The sequence below is a fragment of the Trachypithecus francoisi genome, unplaced genomic scaffold (assembly GCF_009764315.1).
Source record: "Trachypithecus francoisi isolate TF-2019V2 unplaced genomic scaffold, Tfra_2.0 Lachesis_group3, whole genome shotgun sequence".
Taxonomy (NCBI): domain Eukaryota; kingdom Metazoa; phylum Chordata; class Mammalia; order Primates; family Cercopithecidae; genus Trachypithecus; species Trachypithecus francoisi.
In genome coordinates, this window is record NW_022681468.1 from 122,306,310 (window position 1) to 122,332,698 (window position 26,389).

The following is a 26,389-nucleotide window of genomic DNA, read 5'->3' on the forward strand; positions in this document are numbered from 1 at the left end:
GTATAGTAATTTAAAGTGTTCACCTAACAGCTGGGGAATGGTTAAATGCAGTTCATCTACTTGATAAAATGTGTAATTACGAAAGCCACATATAAGAAAATGCTGATAAAATATAAAATTAGAGCATCAGGCTTGCACCCTGTGCTGGTCCAGGTCCAGTTTGCCCTCTGATCCACCCCTCATCTCCCTGTGCTCTGTGGTGTCCTCCCTGGGGCTGAGCCCTGACTTTGCAGACTCCACATCAGGAGGCCTCAGGCAGGGTTTAAATAATAGGAGGCTCTCATGGCAAGCAGAGGGCAGGAGGGAGGGAGAGGCCAAGGTGTTCCTCCCCCTTCTCCCTTTCTACCTTGGGTCAGCATTTTTAGAAGCAGCTGCAACAGCTCTAGACAGACCCTGGGCTCTGGGAACACCACCTGTTCCCTTTGTCCCTCCAGCCTAAAGGCGGCAGCGGCCTCCTCCAAGCTCTGGGTCACCTCACCTTCCCATGTGTGGCTTCTCAGCTGCTGTACCACCTGTGTAACCAAGGTCCCGTATTCAATTCCCTTTGTGCTAAATGCCTGATGTAGTTCCTCCTTCCCGTTTGACTAATACACTGATTACAGCAATATAAAAATGCTTATGCAGATAGACAATTCTAGAAGGCTTTTACCTTCTAGAATTAAGAGTTAAACTTATGTTTTCTTTCCCCAAAAAACTTTAGAAGAGTGTCAGTTGTTATTAATATATAAAACAGATACCAAGTGTACAATTTAAAAGGAAACAGAGGTGAGTCTTTACGTGAAAAAGGTTGGGGATCTATGAATCCATGACAACAAATCTAAGGAAAGCAATCCCTGTACTTTCATTTCTAAAAACACCTTATTTTGGAGAAACCATGGCCACAGCCACAATGATACGACGGTTTCCCCTGAAAGTACCGGGTGGTTATCTGGGGGTGAGTGACTCACTGGTTGAAGAGGTCACATCATGTATCACCGCAACACCGGATCCTCAGCCTCTGTGAAAGAGAAGGCTACTGGCAATACCCCAAACCGCCTTCAGCCATTTGTTACCGTGGAGGCAGGTCCTATCTCTCCTGTCAGGCTCTGGCCTGGCAGCCATCCGGGAAATCCCTCCAGAGGAGACTGGGGCCTGGAGACGGCTGAGGAAGCAGGAATAATACGCAAGGACGTTCAAAGAATAAAGGGACTTGGTTCAGCCACGTCCACCATGTACCACAGCAGCAATGTGTGTGCCACGGCAAGGTGGTATCTTCTCTTTCCACCATTTTGAGGATCTTTCTCTCCCGAGGGCACAATTAAAATCAAAAGAAACAGACTCCATGAAACCAGATGTTAACAATACAATAAATTCTCCTGGATTCCCACACTGCACTCTAACAGCCCTGAAATAAACAGTTTCCTCCACGGAGCTCAAGATGCAACCCTACAGCAGGTAATCAAGTGCTCAAGTGGGGAGAGAGGGGCTTGGCCTTGGACCAAACACGGTTTGGTGGTCTGTTTGTAATATTTTAGCTGAAACACTGCACACAACAGATCGGGAGGCTTACCGCTGTCATGGGTTACTTTCAGACCCAAGCCAAAGCTGATTTAAAGCCCCAGAAAACAGAGAGGCGGGAGTGCTGGGGAGGGGAACTGCAGTAAGGAGAAGCATCTAGGGCTTTCAGTGAAATGTGAGTCTACCTTCCAAAACCCCAGGGCCTCAGCTCATCCTCTAAACACTTGGAAAACCAGGATTCAGCCGATAGTGAGTGGTTCACATCAGAGCCCATAAGCAAGGGTTGAGAGGTGTTTACCACCCTGCCCCATCCTCCCCAAGAAGTGGACATCATCATCATCATCATCATCCTGCCCCATTCTTCCCAACAAGTGACTTGGGCAGATCACTGCCCCACTCAGGAAACTCAGTTTCCCCAGCTGTCAATCATGGAGTTGGACTAGACGATCCGTCAAGTCACTTCTGAACAGGGTAGTAACTTGTGGCAGGGGACTCCTTCACAGCTTCTGAAGGAAATCTGAGGACCCCCAAGTTGAAGTTCAGAGAGGTGAAATGCCTGTCTCATGAGCTACTCAGCAGCAAAGTTGGAATTTTCGGCAAAATTGGACTCCAGACTCCCTGCTCTTCCCACCACCCCAGGATAGGCATCAAGATTCTAAGCACTGCATTCCTTCAGAGTCTGCCTCTCAGTCCTGCAAAATGGGAAGGCTGGACCCCGAGCAAGGTGAACCCCGACTCCAGCCACTCCCAGTGCCACCTGTCACCACCCCCTTAGGGGTGGGTGTACCTGGTGTGCCTCCCCCTTGTGCACACTTGTCCACGCTCCCACGCGGGGGCAGCCCTCCAGGAGAGGGTGACCCTCAGGAAGCAGGAGCCTGTGTGGCTTCAGAGGTGAGGGCAGCAAACCCCAACACCATTGCTGGCCACTGGTTAGACCACCGAATGCTCCATCCAGCTCATGCTTCCCCACTCCCAGCATCCAGAGGTGCTACCCACTTACTGCCTGGCTGCTTTCTAGCTATATGCCCTGGGCCAAGTCAGCCTCTCCAAGTCTGCGCCTGCTCATCCAGACTAGCACCTACTTCCAGGGACTGTCTCGGAGATGAAACGGAATCACGTGTGGGAAAGTGCTTTGTAAACTGTAAAGTGCAGTATGCAGGAAAGTAGTGGTGTCCCCCTTTCCCAGTGACATCAGTTGGAAAAGAATTCATTCTTTTCTGAGGGACACGAGGAGAGCACAATGCCCACGCACACACACTCTCCATGGGCATTTCTTTCTGAGGCAACACAGTGTAGACAAAGAACTCTGTCGAAGAACTGAGGGCTGGCCTCAGTCCCTGCTCCTGCACTAACTGTAAGTTGTGCCTGATCGCCTACAAAATAGGGATAGGACCACTTTGCCAGTGTCTCCACCCAGGGTGGTTATAAAGATAAAATGGGAAAGTGCTCTGCACATGATGGAGTATACAGAGCACTTTCCCACTGGTGTGACTCATCGCCCCACCGGGAGGCTGGGGATGAAGACTGGCATAGATGGAAGGAAATTTGGCTCATTTTTCTGCTATTCAAGATCACCAAGAGACTCAAAGAAAAAAACAGTAAAGCAGCAAGGGTCATCTGACAGGGACAGCAGATGGAGGAGGTTCATCTGGGTTTTCTGGGTGTCCCTCTGGGGTCTCCTAGCCTGGCCTCTTCAGAACTAAGCAGCCATACACCCCTTTTTAAAAGGCCCACTTTGCAAGAGAAGGTGGCTAGGTGTGCTCCACTCAGGACTGTTTGTGCAAATGCTTTATTTGGGGTCTCCTGGGAAACTGTGTGGGCCAGGGTGCTGAGGGTCCTTCCTTCTGAGCCTACTGGGCTCTCTGGAGAAAGGTCACCCTGACAAAGGTGACCTAATCAGCCCTAGTCAGCCCTATCCGCCCACATGCTCCCAGCACCCCCTTCTTTTTTTTTAGACAGTCTTGCTCTGTCACCCAGGCTGGAGTGCAATGGTGTGATCTCAGCTCACTGCAACCTCTGCCTCCTGGGTTCAAGTGATTCTCCTGCGTCAGCCTCCCGAGTAGCTGGGATTACAGGCGACCGCCACCACACCTGGCTCATTTTTGTATTTTTAGTAGAGGCAGGGTTTCACCATATTGGTCAGGCTGGTCTCAAACTCCTGACCTCGTGATTCGCGCATCTCGACCTCCCAAAGTGCTGGGATTACAGGCGTGAGCCACCGCACCCGGCCTTAGCATCCCCTTCTTACCCCAGAGCAGCTGCCCCCTCCCACTCGGGAGCATTCTGAAATAGCCTTCCTAGCAGCGCTGAACTAAAAGCGGCGTGAAGCATCAGCCAAACACCACTGTGTTTCCTTCACTGCCACCCCACCGCTGGGGCCCTACGCAGTTTTGTTGCATTTGTGGGTTTCTCTCCCACAGCTTTTCTTGCCTGCCTCCCTCCCTTCCACGTGTTTTCACACTGGCTGACGCTCTCCACCTGGCCTAGGCTGGATTCTCTGCCCCAGTGTTTCTATAGTGGGCTTCCCTAGGCCACTTGCCCACCCACCTCACCTCCTCCAACCCAACAAGTAAAGCTAAGACAGGAACAGTGAGATCTCAAGTCAATCGGGAGAGCCATTTAGCATCAAGGAACCCTACTGTGCACCCATCTTCTGGGCCACAGGCTCCAGGGAGAATTAGTCCCAGGTTTGGGGCTCCAGAAAACCAACCGCAGACCAGACTTACACACAGCAGCACTTTATTACCCCTCCTGTGATAAAGGTGAGAGTGGGGGATAAACTAACAAATGCGGGCCCCTCCGCGCTCCAGCTCAAGGTTTTTATTTTTATTCTTCTAGTTGAGATGGAGTGATCACGTCTGAGCTGTCAATCAGCTGGGCCATGTCAGTACAAGAACTCTGATCTAAACCGTGGCTTCCAAAGGGCTTGGCTTTCTCCACCCATTTCAGGCAGGGCTGGCATCACAGCAAAAACAATTTCAAAGCACAGAGACCATAAACACAAAATTAAAAGGTAAAGTAAAAAGGGAGGAGATGTTTACTGGAAACTTAAGTTCTGCTGCCCAGAAAATATAAGTCTTCTTTTAAACACATGCACAAACACACACATCTATATAATGCCTCTGCCACCTCCCTCAACACTTGAAGAAATTCATACCTTGCTCTATACAGGGCTTTCTTTTATCTGCTCCTGATTACACTCAGCTAGTGACCATGAAATCTGGAATACAATCACCCGCCAGGAAAGGAAAGCCATGGCCACAGCCAGGGCCTAACGAAGCCAGCCCTTCATTGATGCTCACACAACTTGTTCACATGACAAACTTGAGTTTTCTGATGCACAGATAATCACTCCCAACATACCTGAAATGCAGCCACAGCTGAGAGGGTGCCAGGTGCCTACTGAAATCAAAACCAATCCTATTACACGGTATCTTAGAGTCCAAAAAGAAAAGACTTTCCAACTGAAACTATGCAGGAAATTCAGGTGGGCAGATGGTAATCATCAAAGCAGGGATCTGACAAAGAACAGACCCCCCCATTTGCAGACAAAGAAAAATCCTAGAGGAAAATTTATTTCTGAAAGTAGAGAATTTGCATGGGAGCAAGAACATGAAGTCATTCTTGCTACCAATGAGGTGCCCCCCAGGGCCGCTTCCCAGAGACACTGACATCATGTTAGAAAGGAGAAGAGGCTGGCGCTGTGGCTCATTCCTGTAACCCCAGCACTTAGGGAGGCCAAGGCGGGCGGATCACCTGAGGTGAGGAGTTCAAGACCAACCTGGCCAACATAGTGAAACCCCATCTCTACTAAAAATACAAAAATTAGCCAGGTGTGGTGGTGGGCACCTGTAATCCCAGCTACTCGGGAGTCTGAGGCCTGAGAATCGCTTGAACTCAGGAGGTGGAGGTTGCAGTGAGCCGAGATTGCGCCATTGCACTCCAGCCTGGGCAACAAAAGCGAAACTCTATCTCAGAAAAAAAAAAAAAAAAAAAAAAAGATATGTAATGTGATAGTGGGATCTGAGTGACTTGCTTTTGCTCGCTCAGGTCCACGTTCCTTGATCCATGTGTCCCACTCCACTCTCCATGCTCTGTCTTCTGATCCTCACTGTATGGCCAGGACACAGAAGGTCTTCACTGCTATCATTTGACACTATAGTTCCTGAGGGCAGGAACTATATTTTCCATTTCTTTGAGTGCCTTGACAGATTCCTCATTGATCTGAGAAAATAGCAACCTACATCTGGCATGTGTCTACAACTGCATCTCAAACCTTGTTATATGTAAAGCTTCTCATACCATCCCCCTTCATGTGTGAAAGCCCTCGAGGTTAATCAGCACTGATATAGTCTCCCCTCCTAGGGCTCATTTCACACCAATTAAGGATCCACAAGCCCATCTCTTTACCCGAATGAGATATTCCAACCTAGCTGCCCCTTTCCAGTTTGACCTTTTCTGTTAATATTTTAATGCAGACAGCTGTGTCCCACCAGATTTCTTAGGCTGTGGATACTGATTCCCTTCAAGGGCTGTTTAGATGCTACTGCTGATGAAGTGGCAGGACAGGACGCTCTCAGCCAAAGACAGGGACACTCTCTCACCAAGGCAGCATGAAGCAACACACATCCCTACAGCCTTCGCAACCCCTAGAATCCACAGCCCCTAGAATCCACCAGAGCAATGCCAAGGATCTGACACTAAGGTATGCTGCAGTTGGCGAAGGCCTCTAACTTAGTTTCATGAAAAAATTGTGGGCATGTGTAAGGGCCTGTTTAATCCATTCCTGCTCCAACCCCCTGCACCACCCCCCCACTTAGTACTGTGAGTTTCTGAGCAGAAATAACCAACGACAGATGGTTTCACTACTTCAAAGATGTTGAGAAACCACTGACCCAGAGATAGGAGGGAACTGGGACTCCAAACCTCAGGGCAACTACTCACCCCCAGCACTCGTGATGACCAAATCAACACACTTCCAGAACCTAGAGCTGTTCTCTTTCTCTGTGTGTGTGTGTGTGTGTGTGTGTGTGCGCGCGCGCGCGCACGCGTTTTTTATTTTTTTGACCAACCACTATCGCTTTCCATCCAGAATAGATACCGTAACACTGAACCACAGCTTTACATAAGCATCTATGGCTGGGATTCTCAATCCCGGCCACGTACCGGAATCACCTAGGAAAGTTAAAAAATATGGATTTCCCCAGCCTGGCCTGTAGAAATGCGAAATTCACTGGTCTTAGGGGCGGTCTGAGCATCAGAAGTTTTAAAAGCAGCCATGGTTGAGAATCTTCTATGGTAACACAACAACAAATTGCAAATCATGAGGAATCAAGAATCCTAGCCCCCACAGCTCACCCTGAACCCCAAACCTCTTTCCATCCTGTCCTCAACTGTAGGCCCCCATTTCTAGTCCAGAGTTGACTATACAGTGATTCTGAAACTATTCAAATGAGTAATCGAGTCATTTCTTTGAATGCAAGTGCAGGAATCAGAATTTTTAAGGTGGAAGAAACTTTAAAATCCTGCTAAGCCAACACCTTCAGTTTATAGAAGAGGAAGCCAGGGGCCAGGGCAGAAAAGTGACTCACCCAAGGTCCTGAAGCTGGTTCACAATGAGGCATACCAAGAACCCAGTCCTGCTGCCTCTAATTCTCTCTCCTCCACACCAGAGGAGCCCCTATGGTGACAGCCGCTGGACAAAAATAGTGACAAAGGACCGGTCAGTTGTTTACTGAGCCGTATGCTTTCAGAGGCCATTCTCTGAATGCTTCATCTCTGAAAGGCTCAGTCTCCTCACCGGTCTTAAAACCATTAAGGGTAAAGATAGCCAAGAGAGTGCTTCTCTTTAAAGATTCCCAAGCATCCTAGTCGATCACAATCCTCAAAAAATATACTTGTCGGCTGTCCGAGGTTCACGGAAAAACCCATTAGCACAGAGTCTAACCCAGTTTTGAAAGGGCACTCTGTTGGGCAGCAGGTCTGAGGAACTGAAGCCAGCAGCAGATTCTAGTTTCTTATGGATAAGAGAGAGCTGATTGTTGGTTTCAAAATCTCTAACCAACCTGTGAACACATTTCCCTTCCTTCCTGTATTTTTATGACACTACGGTTGGAACCCAGTCGGTGCCTAGAAGCACAGAAAACCTGTGCTTCAGGCTAAATTTGAATTCCTCTTTGCCTGCAGACTGATTTCCCCTAGCCTGGGAATCAGATCCCGGGTGAGGTCTCATTTCACCCTGGGATGCTCCATGAAGGCAGAGCTATGTGTGACCATCCTCATCAGCAGCGCATTGCAGCTCCTGGACCATGTGTCTGATGGCACCACCACCAACAAAAGCAGCTCAGTAAATATGTGATGAATTAAACAACAATGATAATACAATTAAATAGGTCATTAAGGAATGGTTCACCTCTGAAGGCACACCATCAGATGAAAACTTAGATTTGTCCCCCAGGAAAATATATGCATTGAGAAAACAGCCAAAGACAAGAAGCCAAGGAGAGTTCAGAGGTCTATCATGAAAATCTGAGAATGGCCGGGCGCGGAGGCTCAAGCCTGTAATCCCAGTACTTTGGGAGGCCGAGGCGGGCGGATCACGAGGTCAGGAGATCTCGACCATCCTGGCTAACACGGTGAAACCCCGTCTCTACTAAAAATAAAAATAAAAAATTAGCTGGGCGTGGTGGCAGATGCCTGTAGTCCCAGCTACTCAGAAAGAGTAGAAAGCTACTCAGGAAGTTGAGGCAGGAGAATGGCGTGAACCTTGGAGGCAGAGCTTGCAGTGAGCCGAGATCGCGCCACTGCACTGCAGCCTGGGGGACAGAGCGCGACTCCGTCTCAAAAAAAAAGAAAAGAAAAGAAAAGAAAAACCGAGAATGGATACACAGATTCTTTCAGATTCTCCCTTTGAGCTTGTCATTTTGTAGAAGAGAAGGCCAACACCCAGGAAGTCAAGCTGATTTCCCCAAAGTCATAAAGCCTATCTCCACTAGCAAGAGTGGTCAAGAGGCCTCAACCTCACCCAGAATACAAGACGCTAAGATCACAGTTTCTTTGGGTCTCATTTTATTTGTTCACTTGCTGATTCAATACTTTTTAGAACCTGGGGGCTCCAGCAATCATGAACATCAGAGTAGGCTGTGGGAGGAGAAATAAGAAGAAATGGCAAACATTCCATTTCAGATACTGTAGGGATGTGGAGGTACTGTCCAGAGAGCAGCTGGAGCTCAGGGGTCCCTAGCTCCGGAGAACTGCAGATCTGGAAGATACCCCACAATGAAAACACATGAAACCCAGGGAGAGCAGAAGTAGTTTGAACTGCAATTCTGACTCAGCCCAGTTGGGTAGAATGATGTCCAGTATATGGTTTGATTTTCTCATCGTTGAAGTTAAAGCAGATAACAAAAAATAAAAATAAAAAAAACACAGTGGCCAAAAGATGACATTTAAAAAGATCCCTGGATCAAAGCCTTTTTGTGAGTACTGTTATTTCATCCTCCTCCTAACGGTAACCACTTCCCACATGAACCCCAGTAAGGCAACCGTGCAGCCCACAAGAGAGATAGAAATATGACCACACTTCCCTCTTATAAACAGGCGACGGTAAACATCTGAGACCACTGGTCCACAGCCGTGGTTAAACAAAGGGTTGGGGGCACCCTGGCACGGCCGTCAGGGCCTCTGTCTCCCCCACATGCTGACGTTCTCTCTCTGAGTAGTGAACTCGGACCATTAACTTCAGAACTGAGGCAAACAGAATCAGCCTCCCACTGGGGCAACTTCGTCTGGTTTCATGCCCAGGCTCACCTGGCCACTGCTTCTGGAAACTAAAGAATTTTCCAGGAAAGTAGCTGTTGGTTCCAGGCCCATGCTCAAAGGCACCTCTCTGTGCTCCATCAGGACAAGAGGGCAGGAAGACAACTTACATATTTACTGGAGTGCCCACCCCAGGCCAACCCTCACCTCTTGGTTCAGTAGCGCTAGATTCTTTTTTTAAACAATCAAAGCAAAAACTGCAACTCTTTTAATCAAGCAAGAAAAACAGGAAGACCTCAAAAAACTAATTAACTCTGAGATGTTCCCTGGGGTTCCAAGTTATCCCAGCTCCTAGATCAATAGGAAAACAAAACATGAGGCCTTGGGACAGGCTCTGTTTTCTCTGAATTGGAATGAAAGGGCACTTACACACTTGAAGTTAGTTACTAGCTCTTTGCGACAGGAAGACTCAAGGGTATTCCCTATCTGCAGAAAGTTCCATCCGAAGACGGCAAAACTTTATATAATTTGGTCAGGACTTTGTTTTTAACCACTAAACATTTATAGAATTTTTATGTCTTCACATATACATGCTTTCAGAGAAAGTTTCCAGCAGATTCAAAGCAAGAGAGATGCACAAAGATCTAAACATGCAATTAAACTGCATATGGTTTTGAAGCTAGAACACCGCAAGAACCTTTAGAAAATTTCCCCTGGGGGAGGAGGCTCTCAGCGCTGTGCCCTGCCCCCACTCCAAACCCTAGGGCAAGTTGTTATCATTTGTCAACAGGAAAATAAGACTGGTGGAGGGGTGGAGACAGAAATGGCAACTGCTTGAAACCTGAAACAACGTGGCTTACATCACAAATTGTGTGGCCCTGGGTATGGCATTCAGAGGCCCAGACAGTCCCCCCTCTGTGCTTCTCAGGTCCTTTTGTCTCCTTGGGCCTCAATTTAACACCTCTTCCAAAGCTACCAGACTGCCACAGTCTACTCGGGAGATGCTCCAAACACAATTACAGCACCATCTCTCCACCTTGACTACAAGCTCCATGAGGGCAGACTTACCATCACATCCTCAGAAGTCAGCAAGACATAAGTGTTCAGGAGTCTCTTAGTGAAGAAAACCAACAACCAACAAATATTAGTTAGTTAGTTGGTGCCTAAGCAATGGCAGTTTTGCCATTATTTTCGATGGCAAAAACTGCCATTACTTTTGCACCAACCCAAATAAAATTCACTAAGCACCTACCTCCATACTAATTACCCTGATGAGTCAAAGGAATAGCCTGGGCCCTTGACCTCAAGAGGCTTCTGAGGGTCCATTATTTCTGTCATTGATTGCATGTGATACAATAATGACCAACAAGATACCAGGAGGCTCCTGGGGAAGGTTTTCTTCCTAAAGAGAGACCCCCAAGGAATAGGAGCCCTTTCTGACCCTGGATGCAACTGTTCGTAGACGGTAATATCTGTAACAGCTGTAACCACCTTTGGACCAAAAGGAGACAAGCTTGAAGAGAAGATGGCCAGGAAGAAAGATGTCAGGCTCCTGAGTCCTTCTGATGCCTGAAGCTTTCCTGCTTCTAGCCTTCTTAGGGGAGATAATAAGCCCTCTTATGATTAAAGCTGTTTGTTGAGTTTCAAGTCGCTTTTGGCCAAAAGCATCCTGATACAGCGATGCTGGCCCCTGATACAGAATGTGGGATGGACTGGAGACGGAAGGGGCCAACTGGCTTACTGCAGCACGCAGGCATGAAGGACTGAGGGCCTCAGCTGGGGAAGGGAGGCTGGCAAAGGTAAGGAGAGCTGCAACTCAGGAGACTCAAAAGCCGCTTCCAGGCTTACCCACAAGATGGCCTAGTCATCCCCGTGTCACCAGGGCTCAGTTCCCACGATGACTACCTGATGCACTGGAGCATAAGTAATGAATACTCTGTGTCCATGCCACCCCGACACATGCCTCCGTGTGTCTGTGGGGTAGCAAAAGGGGAAATGCATCTTGTTCTATTTATAAGACCCAGCTGAGCCACAAAGGCTAACGACAGGGGCACTGTAGTGTCAGCTGAAGTTCTCCAAACAGGTGCCAAGTTTGGTTTGAATTTATATTTCGCATTTCTCAGCCTGTAACCGTTCCTCTTTGTCACTCCAACTGCTCTCCTTGGAGCTCACCCGACAGGGCCTCGCCCGCAGCAATAGTCTGGCTGGAGAGTGGAGAGAACTCAAGTCCCTCTCCAGACTTCCAACAAATTATCTGGGGCAAGAGGAGGAGGATGAGTTTTGGATGATCGCAGAAACAAACCCTGAGAGCCCGAAGCAGGAGTGAAACAGCACAGCCCTTACATGTTCTCTGCAGAATTCCGTTGGCGGGGAGGGGTTATTCGGGGCCACGTGCTTACTCCGCAGTGGCCCTAGCACATTCCATGCACTGACCACAATCAAAGAGAAAGAAAAGGCATGCTTACTGTTATTTTTAATTCCTTCCTCAAGGCCTTCCAAAATTCTTCAGCAGGATTATCCACTAAACTTTCACCACTCCCAGCCAATAGTCCCTTTGAAGCCCTCAGCTAAAGTGAAGCGCAGAGCAGGAAAAGTCAAGTCCCAGAAGTCTCTGCTCTTGGCCATTAAATATCATCCAAGTTGCACTGGGCCTAGTGGCATCTCCCGGGCTTCAAAGGGACAGGGCCTGATGATGGTGCCGACATAGCAGAGCCATGCGAATGCCCTGCCACCGCCACCCCCACCTACTCCATACACACCCGATCTTGACCTCTACACCTCCTTTCCCTTCAGTAGTAGACATCAGCGTAGCCAAATGTTCCCCAATTCCTACTCCAGTTAATTAAGCTCTGGTGCTCACTTTACCATGTTTTTAACGTCTCGTCCAGTTTTAAAATATTATATTGCCAACTTGTTGCATGACCTTGGGCAAGTCCTTTCACTTAGAATAGCAGGATGTAATTTGCACATTCCCTTCCACTTAAGCAACAGCACAGGAGCTGGCGGATCCAATTCTCCATCACCTTGGTCAGGTATCAAGACCAGAGGCAGGGTGACTATTACCCAGGTTTGCCTGGACAGTCCTGGTTTGTGGCCAAGGACCATAATTCATAGTGGCCATAATTAATAATGCTGCCCCTTTTCACTTTTGGAAATGTCTTGGTTTGATAAATTATGTAGTCATCCTCGATTCTAGAAGGGGTAGAGCTTCAGCAGCAAATCCAGCTCCAGCCCTTAGCCTGAGACCTAAAGCAACTTACCTAAGTAATCTGAACCCTATTTCTGTCATTTACCAAAAGGGAATAATGACAGCAAAGTCACGGCTTTTCGTATGAGGACAAGAATGGCCATCCTTTCTTGAGGGTCTGTGGGGTAGAATGCAGATAACTAGGAACCAGAGACCTGAGTTGAGATTCCTGTTCTGCCACTGACTCCTCAATGCTTCAGGCTCCTCCTCTGTAAACATAAATAATCCATCTTTCCCAGAGTACTGTAGGTAAGTAAATAAGATCAAGGAGATCACCCACTCTGGCATACACTCAGCATGCAGTTGACACTCAGTCCATGCAGCACGTACCAGGATCATCCCATGTGAGTGGGCTTAGGTGATTTGCTAACAAGTCAACACTGCTGACTCGACCATCTTCTGAGTCAAATGCTTGGACAAGGCCAAGAGTAACAGCTCACCTAAGCTTCTAGTACAAGGCACCAGAGCATGTGTGCCCCGAGCTCACATTCCAATATAATTTTGTGCAATATTTATGATTGTCTCTAAAGTCTCTGTGGGAAATCTGGGTGTGAACTTGGAAGCCTTAACTCCCATCTCTGTCAGAAAGGGTTTTCAGCAGTATTAGTGAGTTCTACACCATAAAGAAATAATATGTGGGGGCCAGGCACAGTGGCTTATGCCTGTAATCCCAGCACTGTGGAAGGCCGATGCAGGCAGATCACCTGAGGTCGGGAGTTCGAGACCAGCCTGACCAACATGGAAAAACCCCATCTTTACTAAAAATACAAAATTAGCTGGGCATGGTGGTGAATGCCTGTAATCCCAGCTACCCGGGAGGCTGAGGCAGGAGAATCACCTGAATCCGGGAAGTGGAGGTTGCCGTGAGCCACAGTCATGCCTTTGCACTCCAGCCTGGGCAACAAGAGCGAAACTCCATCTCAAAAAAAAAAGAAAGAAAGAAATAATATGTGACATTGCAAAACAATTCACAGCTTGCAAGAAGCTTTTAATCTAAAATAAATCTAATCCGATCTAAATACATAACTTCAATAACGTCCCTCCTAAAGGAGGTCATTGTTTTTCCCATTTTACTGATGAGGAAAAGGAGGCTCAAAGAAGTTAAACAACATGTCCACAGTCACCACTGCAGTAAGTTGGGGAGCAGGGATTTGAACCCAGGGCACTCCGCAGCAACAGGCTGCCCCTGGTCTTGCCTCTAGTGACAGGTTTCTAGCAATGTTTTCAAAAACAGCCCATGAACTAGAATCAGTCCTTGGACATGAAACTCAATCTTTTAAAAACCCAGCAACATAAACCACCACCACCACCACCACCAAGTTGACCCTACACAGGAGAGGTAAATCATACCCAATCTCTCAATGATAAAATGGATGAAGAATACTGATTTAAACACGCTATTTTACTCTCTTATTAAGGAATATAATCTGTTTGTAATAAGCTTACATCATGCTATGGATCTGCAGTACAGAATTTAGGTAGTTTCACTGATTGCAGTGTGGTATGGAATTGGAAAGCATAGCCTTGATGATCATCAACAAATTAAAAATACTGACCAGAGATGGTCCATATGAAGGCACTGTGTCAGGCACAGGGAAGACCCAGCAGACGCACTGGGGGGCCTGTGCTTGGGTGGACCAGGCATCTGCATGGAGCCCACTAACACCCCACTTAGTTTCCCAAGGAATCCATATCAAAAGGCTGACATGACTCACTGGCTAATTACCTGAACGCCTGGGCTCCCTGAGCCCTCCTGGCTGAACAACATGTCTTCTCTCCTGACAGTGAACAAAACACTGTTTTTAACCTGGTCCAGACATAGCCTAAAGCTGTTCACATGGTACTGTAAAGGATTATGACTCTGACCTGGATAACTCGGGCAGAAAACCTGCTGTTAACAGCCACTGGGTAAGAGAAGGAAATGAAATAAGAAATGATAGAATGGTGGCTTTCACAATGCCACTCCCCTGCTTTAAAATCTCCTGGACGCTTACAGAGCAAGGTCCAAACATAAAGGACCAAGTTTGGCAAACCAAAGCCCTCTGCAACATCCTTCTCCAGCTTCTCTCTGGCCACTCCCTCATCCACACTCTGGCCACCCTAAACTGTCTTGCCTTCCTTAGACATCAGGCCCTTCCACAGTCTGGTCTGTGCTCTGTGCTGCCTCCCACCCCACTCCTACACTCCTATCCATCCTTCACAGCCCCATTTGAGCATGCCTCCTCTGTGAAGCCTGCAGAAACAGATCTGCTCTTCCTCTAGGCTCCCAAACATTTTGTTTGACCTTCACTATAGTATCTCTTCCATGAGCCCACCATAACTGTGGTTACTGGTGTCCCTTTTTGCCTCTGAGTAGTTCACAGACACGATTTCATCTCTGTACCTCTGGTGCTTAATAAAGATTTCCAGCAAACAAATGCACATTCAGTGGTCCAGTTCTCTGCTCCACTTTTTGAATGAACAGCTACAATATGTAGCACCTTCTCCCTCATCTGCATTAAATTCATTCTGGCCTGGGTTCAGGGTGAGGGAAATCAATTCCTGTGAACATCTCCAAAATCCTACCAATATAAATGGTGCCACCTGGGCTGGGATTCAGTTGTGGCCACGCAACTGAGCAGATGGTACAAAAATAAAAGAAAGAAAAGAAAAGGAAAAGAAAGGAAAGAAAAGAAGGAAAGAAAGGCAGGCCTGTCCCTACAGAGCAAGAATACATAGGATGGCCTACACACCATATGTAGTATTTATTTATTTATTTATTTTTTTTTTTTTTTGAGACGGAGTCTCGCTCCGTCACCCAGGCTGGAGTGCAGTGGCCGGATCCCAGCTCACTGCAAGCTCTGCCTCCCGGGTTTACGCCATTCTCCTGCCTCAGCCTCCCAAGTAGCTGGGACTACATTAGCTGGGACTACAGGCGCCCGCTACCTCGCCCGGCTAGTTTTTTTGTATTTTTTAGTAGAGACGGGGTTTCACCGTGTCAGCCAGGATGGTCTTGATCTCCTGACCTCGTGATCCACGCGTCTCGGCCTCCCAAAGTGCTGGGATTACAGGCTTGAGCCACCGCGCCCGGCCCATATGTAGTATTTAAAGACAGAAATCAAGGTAACAAACGGTTACACAGCACGCTTTCTATCATCCTACCTTGACCAATACTTTAGTAAGTCCAGGTTTGAGTTTAGGATTCCCTGACCCCTTGGTTTCACAATGTAATGTGGAAGCTCAGAGAGATCCAGCCCCAGATCTCAGCCCACCCCTAGCACCACCCATAACTTTGAGAGGCCTGGTGCACACCCACATAGAGTCCCCAGGTCACAAGTCCAAGCTCTAGCCAATTCCTTCATACCCCTGCACCCCTTGCCCAGCCACTGGGCCCGCGGGTACATGTGCTGTCCATGGCCAACACAGTCTGCCCTCAAGTAACAGATCTGCGGAAGAGGCTCACCCAGGACTTGGAAACAGGCTCAAGACACTGGGGCAGGGAACTGAAGGGCCAGGCCTCTGAGCAGGATCTGGAAAAAGGAAGTGCTCACGGCTCTAGATGGGCCTGTCCCTTGGCCCTACAGTCTCCTTGCCCCAAGAAGAGTAGCACAGCCAGGTGGAATGCCAAAGCATGACTCTTTAAGCCTGAGCTCCCTCTTGCACGTATCTGAGGGCAGTCAACGGTACAGCCACCACGTCTGGGTCATTTCAGAGCCATGAGTTTCTGGACCTGACCATTCTCACTCAACAGCCAAGCTAACCAGTAAGCTAGTACTTGAGGGAGAGCCGGAAGTGCCTTCCAACTTGGGCCTCAAAAAACACCAGCAACAATAAACATCATGCACTTCCATGCACTTACGGGCAACTATCAGTGACAGGCGCGTGAGTCACTGCGTTTCTGCTTCAGGATCTTACCCATCCCCCACCCCAGGAGGCCTGATTCATCAGTTTGTTTTTAGTACTATTATTTTTGGTCCACCAAACGAATTTTTAAAAATAATGATAGAGAAGGTGAGGGGGGAGGGCAGAACCACCTAAGAATATGAATTGTTTCTCTTTCAATAGCCTGCCAAGCCTTACATCAACAAGTGGCATGTCTGTATGTTCTCTGTGTGTATTGAAGTAGATCCTTTTACTATATCAACTGGGACTCTCCAAAGGAGAATGCCCTGCGAGCAAGGGTGTCGGGGTGGGAAGGGGAGCACCTACTGGAGTCGATGGACACCATCTGCCAAATTTCCCCTCTGAAAGGGAAAATGAGTGTTTACTGAGCACCTACTGTGTACTATGATCGATACTGGCAAAGTACTTGATACATCTTATCTCATTTGGGTTGATTTCTTTTTTTTTTTTTTTTTTTTTGAGGCAGAGTCTCACTCTGTTGCCCTGGCTGGATGGAGTATAGTGGTATAATCTTGGCTCACTGCAACTTCCCGCTCCCAGGTTCAAACAATTCTCTTGTCTTAGCCTCCTGAGTAGTGAAATCACAGGCGCCCGCTACCACGCCCGACTAATTTTTGTAGTTTAGTAGAGACGAGGTTTCACCATATTGGTCAGGCTGGTCTCGAACTCTTGACCTCAGGTGATCCAGCCACCGTGGCCTCCCAAAGTGCTGGGATTATAGGCACGAGCCACCGTGCCCGGCCACTTGGGTTGATTTCTATGAAGTAGGTAGTTTCATCCTCATTTTACAGATGCAGAAACTGGGGCTCAATAAGTTGAAGCAAAGTACCCAAAGTCACCACATAGCTGATAACTGTCAGACTCAAACCCAGATTCATCAGACTTGAGAGGCTTTGCTCTTTCGGCCCAACTGTGCTCTTCCTGTCCTCCCCCTCTCCTGCTCCCCAGGTAATATGTGAAGAACCTGTGTGGGTAGAGACAAACAGCCACACACAAAATGTAAAGGGGTGGCACAACAAACAGTAATTCACTCTGCCCTCCCATGGGCTAGGAGAAATTAGACCCACCTTGAGTCTGACTTCAATAAGAGTAAGAAAAAGTTTACAACAGGAAGATTTGAAGCAAAAGGAAAAATCCAATTTCCATCACCAGTGCCTGCTTTCAGCCACTTGTAACTACTCAAAAAGTCCTTTCTGGATTCATTACTCCACATTTGGGCTTAGCCCAGAGGTGATTTTTTAAGGAAAAAATGCCTTTTGGCATTTTTAAGCTGTGACAGCGTAAAAACAGACCTTTAAAAAACACACACCCAAAAAGCATTACTATTTTCAAAAGTCCAGTTGAAAAGAAAAAAAAAAAAATTGGTGACATCTCAGAGCTACAACTTGGCTTGGCAGTTTGTGATGCAACACTTAGCCACAAAAGGGACCAGATTTATACTCTGTAGGTTTCAAAGGCAAAGCCATACACAGTGTTTCTTAAACAATACTGGAGTCTTAACCCAGCTCTACTAAAAATACAAAAATTAGCCGGGCGTGGTGGCGGGCGCCTGTAGTCCCAGCTACTCAGGAGGCTGAGGCAGGAGAAATGCTTGAACCTGGAACTGCAGTGAGCTGAGATCGTGCCACTGAACTCAAGCCTGGGCGACAGAGCGAGACTGTCAAAAGAAAAAGCAAGCAAGCAAGAAACAAACAAACAATACAATACTGGAGTCCTAAATACCCGCAAAGCACTCAAGAGAAAAACTTGCCAGATGTAAGCTGGGAGAGCCATGTGATACTGAAAAAGAACTATTTAGGTGGAAACTCACTTTTCATTTCCTAGTTGGGGTTTAAACTTGCAACATCCACGCTGCCTAACAGCCTAACAAAAGGCTCATGCTTACGCAATCGAGTGCAGCCTTTCTTTATATAGATGCTTGCAAATAAATAAAGGAAGCTTCCTGGGTAAACTTTGACATATGAGCAAACATTTTCCACAGGTATCCTCTATAATGCCTACCTCTTACATTTAACCATTTTTAGGCATCTGTGGTCATTAGTTTAAGTAAACTTCCTGTTCTTAGAATAGTCAAAAATAGCAACAAAAGAAGAAAAACTGTTCACTGCATTTCAAGAGGCACAGCCTCCAGGTCTTCATCCTAGCATTATTTTTACATTCCTTTGTAGTTAAATTTCACTGATTCAGACTCACAGAGTAAGGAAGAGGAAAGGAAGAGGGAGGGAAATCACCAAAATTAAAGGCTGAATTATAATTTTATTATTCCACTTATGTAAATTAGTTGACACCAGGCTGACAGAGTCTTGGAACATTGATAATTAAAGATCTGTCATTCACTGATGAACTAGATGCGTGCAACTGGGAGCTTCTAAAATGTTTGTATGTGGCCAGGCGCAGTGGCTCACGCCTGGAATCCCAGCACTTTGGGAGGCTAAAGCGGGCAGATCACTTGAGGCCAGGAGTTGGAGATCAGCCTGGCCATCATAGCGAAACTGGTCTCTAATGAAAATAGAAAATTAGCCGGGTATGGTGGCACATGCCTGTAATCCCAGCTACTCAGAAGGCTGAGGCAGGAGAATCACTTGAACCTGGGAGATGGAGGTTGCAGTGAGGCAAGATCACGCCATTGCACTTCAGCCTGGGCAACAAGAGCAAAACTCCTTCTCAAAAAATAAAATAAAATGCTTGTAGGAATACCAATTCCAAGTTAGAAAGGCCCTCCAATAGAGCTTATCTAGCCTATTTTCCAGTTGAGAACATCTGAGGCCCAAAGAAGTAAGGTAACTTGTCCCAGGTCACACAGCTAATCAGAAACAGAGCCACATCTAGAACCTACCCAGGTCTCCTACCTCCAAAATAATCCCCAAACCCTTGTTTATTAGTAATTTTTCTTTGACAGCATTTATGGGGCAAAAAGGCCTGCTAAACAAACTTTCGCCTAGTCCAGAATTAGCCAAACTTCTTAATTAATAGGCTTCTACTGTGTTTTCATTTTAAACTGAGTCTCTGTCAAAACATTCTACAGCAGTTGCCACTGTGGCAGGCTGCTGTTTATAGGAAGGGCCTTAGATAACCAACAGTGGATAGTATGACTCGTGCTATAGATTTGTTTATTTCTCCAACTGTTAATTAAGTCGAAACAAAGGATAATGTTATACAGAGAGAGAGAGAGATCCTTGTCAAGTCAATAAACTGCAGAGCTTGGGGGACTTGGTTTGTTTGGCACCAAAAAACAGTATTTACAAATTAGCTAAAGAGTGAACACATACAGCATTCTTACAACTCCAAAGAGCCTGTGTTTCACAGCCAGTGGACTAGAAGCTACAGAAGGCGCCAGGGACAGTATCTGCCTTATTCACTATTTTGTCCCCATTACCTGGCACAGAAATTAGCACCTGGTAGGAGCATTAAAGGAAGGCATAAAAATGAACTGGACACGTTCTCTTGGAATGGCCTCTGTTCTAAAACTTAGAATAGAGTAAAATTAGAAACCAAACTTCTGTAGCATGGACTTAGGATGGCAACTTCCCACTGTTTCCAGGAACCATTGTGCTTGAAGATGGGAAGACTGAAGGTTCCATAGCTCAGGGACTTGTCAGAGGCCAACAGAAGGTCATACCCCTCCTTAGGGAGGAACTAGTCCCATCCAACACTGCACCAGCCATTCACGTGTGCACATGGCTGGTGAATCTCCCATCCCCTGCATATTCAGCAGGCTGCCATCAGGAGCAGCCTTCTTGGGCAGTCCTCTTGCCAGCCAACCAACTCTATGAGATGTGGATTTGGGGGAGGGAATGGAGTCTTCCTTTAGTTTTGCTTTTGTTTTAATCAGTCAATATGGCAAAGGAGAAAAGGGCAAAAGTCAATTAGGACTATTGATGAGACTTGCTGATTAAGAAAGCTGCATTCCAACCTTAGAGAACTTAATTGCAATTACAGGAAGCTGAAGAAGAGGTGGACGAAGGTGGGAGAATAAGGTTAACGGGAATGAAAGCTCATTTCAATTTAAAGCAAGCCCTGCTTGGTCCTATTTATTTCATTAAGGAGCTCACGCAAAATAATGGCTGTACTGTACATCAAATGGCATTAAAATCTCCTAATAAATTAACAAGTAAAAATTAATGGTCGCTCAGTTCATTAAATTGTGTTAATTTTATTTCCATTATAATAATACAGCAATCACACGTCTACATTATTAAACCAATATTTATTTTTTAACTCATTTAACTAGATTCCTGATGTGATAAGCCTGAAACAAATTCTATCAATTTAATCAACTTCTTGCATTTCTCATCAGAATTAAATGCGGCGGTATTCATAGACTTTTTTCTGTTATTAGAATTGTAATTTAAAACTTCACCCTTGCAAAGACTTTTTTAAAAACATACCACCAGGGGCCGGGCGCGGTGGCTCAAGCCTGTAATCCCAGCACTTTGGGAGGCCGAGACGGGCGGATCACGAGGTCAGGAGATCGAGACCATCCTGGCTAATACGGTGAAACCCTGTCTCTACTTAAAAATACAAAAAACTAGCCGGGCGACGAGGCGGGCGCCTATAGTCCCAGCTACTCGGGAGGCTGAGGCAGAATGGCGTAAACCTGGGAGGCGGAGCTTGCAGTGAGCTGAGATCCGGCCACTGCACTCCAGCCTGGGTGGCAGAGCAAGACTCCGTCTCAAACAAACAAAAATAAAAAAATAAAAAAATAAAAAAAATAAAAACATCCCACCAAGAGCGCCTATGTTCATTCAGAAACTCGGGTATCTAGGATTTATTCTCAGCAACTGTTAACCAGAGAAACAAGAAGCTAGGTCACACTGAAGCTCTGAATTTCAAAGCAACCATCTGCAAGTTGTCCACTTTTTATTTATTTATTTATTTGTTTGTTTATTTATTTAGAGATGGAGTCTCGCTCTGTCGCCCAGGCTGGAGTGCAATGGCACAACCTCCACCTCCCAGGTTCAGGTGATTCTCCTGCCTCAGCCTCCTGAGTAGCTGGGACTACAGGCGCCTGCCACCATGCCCAGCTAATTTTTTTGTATTTTTAGTAGAGATGGGGTTTCACCATGTTAGCCAGAATGGTCGCTATCTCCTGACCTTGTGATCCGCCTGCCTCAGCCTCCCAAAGTGCTGGGATTACAGGCGTGAGCCACCGCGCCCGGCCAAGTTGTCCACTTTTTATTAACACTCCCTGTCATATTCTGAGCTGATATATCTGAAGTCCCTGTTCCCACCAAGGAAACCTGAATTTCAGGTTTGCAGTACTAAATTACTTTTTACTTCAAAGAGAAAATGGTTTACAGTGGAGTAAAATATAGCACCCAAGTCACTAGCCATTCAGTGCCAGTTACAAGGTAACATATTTATAGCAGCACACAGTTTAGTAAAAGACAGAGGATAAAGATGTCCTCATTCTTGTAGGGAATTATCCCCATGTACCCAAAAGTTCCCAACATCATACTGCAGTCCAAAAGCCTTCACTTGGATAACTCTTGTCCCCTTCTTAGTTTTCCACCTCTCATGGGTTCTCCTCCTGTCTACACCTCCTTCCACAGAATTAACTGTGTTTCCACATTGCTGGTACTTAGTACATTCCTCAGCCGCAGCTCATGCTACACCTTTGAGCAAGTCTGTCTCCCACTCTAGACAGGGAGCTCTTGGAGTACAGGGACCCTTCTGGGGTCATTGCAGTACATGCTCAATCAAGGACTGAATAATTCAATAATGAATGAATGATGCAGAACGAAGGCTAAACGTAACATACCTGTCAAGTTCTCTGGTTCACAAAACACTTCCACAGGACTTGTCTCATCCTGACTTTACAGGTGCAGACATAAAAGCTGTGAAACTTAAATGGATTCCCAAATCCTTGCAGGTAGTAAAACGGTAGGTACAGGACCTGAATCTTGTGTTTTTCTCCAGAGAAAACAGATGCCTGTCATTATTTTATTTTCTAACATAGTGACTTCTACAATATTTAAAAGGCACATCAACGCCCGACCCCATCAAAAATCATCCATACTAGATCTCATATTTCTACTGGTAACTGGGAATGAGAAAGAGATAGCAGTTAGATACTCAAATAATGCCCTATCAATGTTTCCCTTACTGATGTGTAAGCTCCTCACAGGCAGGGAACTTTTCAAATGTGTCTCTACATCCTCCTCTGGTACCTAAAAAACTGACTCAGACATGGGAGGGGTCCAATAAATATCAATAAATCAACACAATCCAGCCCTGTAACATTTGACTGGCAATTCTCAACAGAGGGGCTGTCTGCAAACATTCCACTCCCAGGTGCAAGCAGCATGCTCCAAGGTTCTAAATGTTCCCAGGGAACGTCAAGTGGCTCCTAGGTTCAGCTGCAGCTGAGTCAGTTCCCTCATCAGCTACCTATTGTCCTGCAGGGACCTCCTCTTCTCAGGCCCTACGTGGAGCTCCCCTAATCAAAGTTAAGAAGAGCAAAGAGACAAGGGACTACCTCCCTAGCAGCTGGAAGGGGGCTTGCTTCCAATGGGCCACACAGTGCTCTGAGCTGCAGCCAAGAGACCTATTACAGCCTTGGTAATAGGTCTATCCCCAGAAATCTGGGAAAGGAATGTTAAAGATTAAGATCTTTTTCCTTTCTCAAAGTGAGAGTACCCTGGCAAAATTCAAGGAGATAATAAGAGGAGGCAACAGTAAAAGATCAGATTCGGTGGGGCGTGGTGGCTCACGCCTGTAATCCCAGCACTTTGGGAGGCCAAGGTGGACGGATCACAAGGTCAGGAGTTCAAGACCAGCCTGACCAACATGGTGAAACCCCATCTCTACTAAAAATACAAAAATCAGCTGGACGTGGTGGCGGGCGCCTGTAATCCCAGCTACTCAGGAGGCTGAAGCACGAGAATCGCTTGAACCGGGAGGCAGAGGTTGCAGTGAGCTAAGATCAGGCCACTGCGCTCCAGCCTGGGCAACAGGGCAAGAATCTGCTTCCAAAACAAAAAGATCAGATTCACAGGGAGGGAGTAGATGCTGTATGTCAGATCTAGCGTTTGCTTCAATTCTCCAATTTTCCACTGGACTGGGTGCTCTGACACAAGAAAGCCCAAATTCCCTTCCCAACAAGCAATGCTTTAAGCTTGGTCTAGCTCCCAACAACGAGGCCAAGGCATGGATTCCCTGGTGGAAGCACAAGCTACCAGTGTCTACCAGAAAACTAAGTTTTAAGTGTGCCGAGCTCCTTATTCCTCATATAACGCTCACACACCAACTCTCATTCAGTGGCAAATGCTTTGATTCCATTCTTATACACTGGCAAGGACGATACCTGCAGCTTTACTCAGGTACTCAAGCAGGTGAGGCATGAGAGGCTGTTATAAAACTTGTGTAAATTCTGCCAATCCTGCCAGACCTCAGAGTATCCTGACAGCCCCTTTGTTGGCGTATCTAAACGAAGCTCTTACCACTTCCTCGGCACCCATCTCTTTTACCTTCTTGATGTCAGTAAGTGTGTATCACTCCAGCTCCCCTGATAATTGAAACAAATTAGAGCTGGTGTCACAGAGAAGCAAGCCTGTGGTCTGGAAGTCCCCAGTATACAGCTCTAATTGCCAAATGTTGCTGTTGCAGCTCGTGATTATATATTAGCCAAAACACACTTGGCTTAATCTCCTTAGACTGAGGGCTCCTTAAACCCCAGAGTCCAGATCTTGCAGAGTGTTTTTAAGCATCCAGTGACCAACCCCCCACACACAGGGGGAATGACTAAGTTAAACGTTTTCCTTTCTCTACTTTCCAAACTAAAAGGCAGTTGTGGCGAAAGCAGACAATTTGACAAGCAACACTGCAATCTATGGGGCTTAGCAGACACATCGATATCACCAGCATAGGGCCAAACCAGCCACCTCCCCAAGACGTGGCCTTTAGTTTTCTGCCTACGACCAAAACAGCAGCAGCTGTTGCCAAGGGACACAAGGTGACCCAGAGGCGTGGGCACAAAATCCAAGGATGAAAATCCATTTTGTCTGGATCCACCCAAGCAACTGGGTTTCCCTAACTGAAAAAAAAAAAGATTAAAAAAAAATCTGCTTTTGCATTCAGTCCTATCCAGGCAGGCAGAAGATGCCTCAGTCCTAACAAAGTCACGAGAAGGCCACAGGGCAGGTCGGCTTGAACCCTCAGAATCATCCAAAGCGTTCACATGTCTTAGGCTTCCAAAGTCTCAGCAGGACTTTGGAAGAGGAAAAGGCAGGCCAAAGGTATGGCCCCACAGAGGACAAACTCCTACCAAGGCAAGGGAAAGCAAGGCCTCTCTGCCAAGCTATCACCAGCCCAAAGATAAAAGCAGCAACCGCACATACAAAGATCCACAGGGCCCTCCCCAAGCTAACACAGCTTTAGCATCCAGCAAAGAATGTATTCAGGATCTTCAAAGTATAAAGCAGCATGGGTCAGCAGAAAGAGCACATTCTGTCAGAACCCCACGTCTACAACTCAAGCCTTTTCACCTCTCTCTTTTAAAGTTTTCTCTGCTTTTAAAATGTGATCATCTTAAGCCTAACAACCTTATCTACTTTCCAGGGCTGGTTGCTTGCTTTCTGTCTTGTTTTGAGGACCTCAGAAAACCATGTGAAAGTGCTTTGTAAACTGTGAAACACTTTTCACAGCTGCCTGTTTTATCATTGATACCACTTTTTTTTTTTTTCTGTTTCAATGCATAAAGCACTTGTCTTCAGTGTGCACCCAGGCAGATAAGAAGGAGGTAGGTGTGGCAGACCCCTTCCCAGACAGAGAAGTGGCATATTCACCCACTCTACCCTCTCCACCCCCACCGAAGGAACACAGAAGAATTAAGAACCAGAGCTGGAACCAAATCCGAGGTCTCTCTGACCATCACATCACACCACCTCCTCTGAAGTCAATTCTGGCTCCCGATCACACGGCCAGAGACTTCCCCAGACAGCACACCGCCTTCCCTCCCCCTTTATTGACTGGATCCACCCAGTCAAAAAAAAAAAAAATTTTAAGTCTGCACTCCCACCAAATGTGGCATTTATTTCCAGGGGAGGCCTGCCCTGGGTTCCCGTGGACAGATGTTGCTTTGTGCCTGCCTGACTCGCCTGGCAGCCCTTGTACAACTGCCCCAAGCAGGTGGCCAAGGATGGAGTCCACCCTGGCCCAGGGGCAGGGATGACAATCCCTTTTTTGACTTACAGTCCCTGGTGCTTTCTACACATTCCTCTGCAGCCTGGGACCCCCAAAACAGCCAACCCCCAATACACACACTCTCTCCCTTGGTTCAGAATCAAAGGAGGCTGAGAGGTAGAGACAGGAAGTCAAGGTATCCCCACCCCCAATTCCCAGCCAGGCACAGCTAAGCTAAGGAAGGCCCTGGGGGAGTGGAGAGAAGTCACTGACCCTTTCTATCAGCCATCTGTGGGCTCCCGCCCGACCTAGCTAGCGCGCAACGGGAAGGATAAAGGAGATGCAGACAGATGGCAGCGCGCTTTGGGAAGGAGGGCTCTACAGGAATGCGAGGGCCGATGCGAGGCCCACTTTGGGGTGTGTTTTGTTATCTGCCCGGTTCCAGCCCGCCCCTCTCCCTCATTCTGCACGGACTCAAAATCTCTTGGACCAAAAGGAGGCCAAAAGAGTCGGGATGGGGAGTGGGAGGTGGGGGAGAAGACCCTATTTTCTGCCACTTGCCTCTCCCATTTGGAAGTCAGAGCACTGCACTGCAACCAAAGTGCGTGCGTGCTCAGGGGGCGGGAGACTGGCACAACCGAGTCTAAAAATACTCGATAAAAATGCTAATCCCGAAGGCAAAGAAAGAACGAAGAAGGAATCTGTCAATCACGAGGCTCCCGCTCCTCACCCACAGCCCCAGCTGTACGGACCGCATTCCTGTAGAGGAAAGTGGGGAGACCGGACTGAAGAAAAGAAACGCAAAGACACCACTACCTCCACGAGCGCGGGCCGCGGGGGCGGGAGGCGGCGGCGGAGGAGGGGCTCCGGCCCGCGGAGCCG

At 47.1% G+C, this 26,389-nt stretch overlaps 1 protein-coding gene across 2 annotated transcripts in view; it reads right to left on the reverse strand.

The window, feature by feature from the left end:
- Positions 1–26,389, reverse strand: part of SMAD3 (SMAD family member 3) — a 132,323-nt gene that overhangs the window by 104,753 nt on the left and 1,181 nt on the right. The gene's annotated exons all lie outside the window — the stretch shown is intronic.